Genomic DNA, 2624 nt, shown 5'->3' with positions numbered 1-2624 from the left:
ACACACACACACACACACACACACACACACACACACATATATATATATATATATATATATAATAAATAAATAAATAAATATATATATATGTGTGTGTGTGTGTGTGTGTGTGTGTGTGTGTGTTTATTGCAACTATATTTATTCAAAGTATTCTATTTCTGCCAACAAATTCCCGTAGTTCGTTATATTTATAAATACAAAAACGATTGACCTCATGATGCGCAGAAACGCTTGTAAACATATTATTAGTGTTTTCCAAATAGTCGCAGGATCAACATATATCACAAGTCACAATTTATTTAAATACGTACGGTGTCGAGCAAGAATATTACAAGTTTCATTAATATAAATTAACATTATAAAATATCATTCTCTGGACGTCAGTAATACCGTTCTAAGCGTGATGTCGAATTCTGGACTATCCACAGTACGGGATGTAATCGTAAATTATAATAATTGTTTTAATCCGTACGTCTGTCACGTTTGCAAAATTTCAGAGAACCTGCACGCATGTCACTGGTGCCGTTTGATCTCTTACTGCTCTAAGGAACACTTGCAATTGCACCGAGAGCAACACAAAGAGTTTTGTCTGGCTGTATTAAGCCTGAGTGACGAAATATACTACTCTCATGATATAACGCTTACAGAATGGACTGAATTTAAGAAGATTAATGTGAGAAAAGTTAAGAATAAACTTGGTCGCGATCTAGAGCCATATGAAGAGCAAATATTGCTATTTGCAAAATCGTGTCTCATATGCCGCCGCCAGAATGACCTCAGTGTCGTTTGCAACATATGCATGTCGGTCAGCATGTGTTACAGGCACATATCAACTCCTTATGTGCACAACTGTAAATATCTACGGCTTTGTAAAAAACTGGATATCAACAAAGGCGTAATAAATGAACAAAATGTACCAATACCGATAGACCTTCTAACTTATGAAAATTTAAGCGACATGAAAACATATCTTCGACAACATTTAGGACGTAGTAGAGATTACAACACTTGGAACTATGTCGATTTTTTATATACTAATTATTTCTCAAGACCATTGACGTTATTATTTCACATTTCGAGAACAAATATACAGCGACTGACGTTTTCTTCAATCTTTATAATTCACGTTATAGCCGGATCCTTTACGGACCGAAATAGTCTATTGGCTTGGGAAGTCTTTGTACATCAAATTTATCCTGACTCAACATTATTCGTTATAATGATAGAACCAAACTTAGAAAAAAATATTTATAAAATATCGCTTTGTCAAACTTGTCGCACCAAAAACAAAGAACTTTATTTTGTTTATTGTTCTATGACATATGGACATTATAGATATTCTCGTTTATATCTAGAACCACATCTAATTGTAGGATTTAATATAGATTTTGAGAATGATGGGACGGCTATTGTAGCAACATTAATGTGTCAGAAGAAACCATTATTTTTGACTTGCAAATCAGAAAGTAAGGCACAGCAGGTTGTTACGAAAATCGATAAAATATTACACAAAAAGCCTATCATCAATGAGAAGAATAAATTCGCATCTTGTAGACCACATAGAGATGTTGAGAGTGATTCTGTGATCTTTTTTCATCAGTATTTAATTGTGTATGCTAAAAAAGCTTACAAAAGAAAGAACTTAGACACTTCTAGCAATCACAACCAACCTAGCACCAGCAGCAATTCATTTGACGAATAATTGTATCGTCATACTAGTCTTATCATTATAAACAATATACAAGGTAAATGCCTCTTATAAATTTACTTTTTTGTTTTTGACCTTTCATATTTTCTTTTCTAAGTATAACATGCTGTATGCATTATATTTGCACATATAGAGATCATAATTATATTATAAGAGATCATAATTATATTGTATTACTTTTAATATTTTCCTTAAAAAAATACTCGGCGCGTCTGTAAAGTCTATTATGTACTCTACTGAAGATAGTGAATACATTTTCCAAAGTACTTAATAATATGGACTAATACCCACATATACATACACACACATATACACATGCGCGTATGGACATATTGCGAGACAATAAAGAACTAATGGAATGTTCATTGTGTCACATAATTGTCCCGTTATAGAGAGCTCCACATCAAGAGTGTTGCATCGAACAAATTTGTTAATATATAATGCAGCTGAATGAATATTGGAACATGTAAGGTTCTCGTGATATAATGCAAAATGAACTAACTTTAAACAAGAGAAAGTCAAAGTTACACATAAGTTATGTACGAGCTATATGTTTCGTGACCTGAAAGTGTACGAAATCAAATATCCTCATTTGCAAAATCATGTATTACTTGTCGCTGACAGTATTATCTGGCTGCACGACTTCGGCATCGGAAATCTCTTTATTACGACTAATTCAATAAAGATAATTTAGTAATATAGTAGATTATAAAGAAATATAAAGATCCAATGTTATATGTGCATTTATATGTTATACATGTATATGTTATATTTATATGTTATATATATTTATATATTGTTACATTATTATACATATTTATATGTCATACATATATATGCATGCATATATATACATATATATACATATATATATATATACATATATACATATATATACATATATATACACATATAC

The 2624-nt window shown here is 31.2% G+C and overlaps 2 protein-coding genes across 6 annotated transcripts in view; one reads left to right on the top strand and one right to left on the bottom strand.

Moving 5' to 3' along the window:
- Nucleotides 1-2221, top strand: part of LOC116846868 — a 24622-nt gene extending 22401 nt beyond the window's left edge. Inside the window, exon 3 of the mRNA XM_032821248.1 lies at nt 2180-2221. The gene's annotated coding sequence lies outside the window, so the exon portion shown is untranslated. The remainder of the gene's footprint in view (nt 1-2179) is intronic.
- LOC116846861 (four and a half LIM domains protein 2) overlaps nt 1-2624 on the bottom strand; it is a 642247-nt gene that overhangs the window by 234139 nt on the left and 405484 nt on the right. The window lies entirely within an intron of this gene.

The sequence above is a fragment of the Odontomachus brunneus genome, unplaced genomic scaffold (genome assembly GCF_010583005.1).
Source record: "Odontomachus brunneus isolate Ranch 3 - 2012 unplaced genomic scaffold, Obru_v1 Obru_scaffold_071, whole genome shotgun sequence".
Classification (NCBI taxonomy): Eukaryota; Metazoa; Arthropoda; class Insecta; order Hymenoptera; family Formicidae; genus Odontomachus; species Odontomachus brunneus.
The sequence above is the reverse complement of the archived record's forward strand: the minus strand, read 5'-3'. Positions and strand labels throughout refer to the sequence as shown.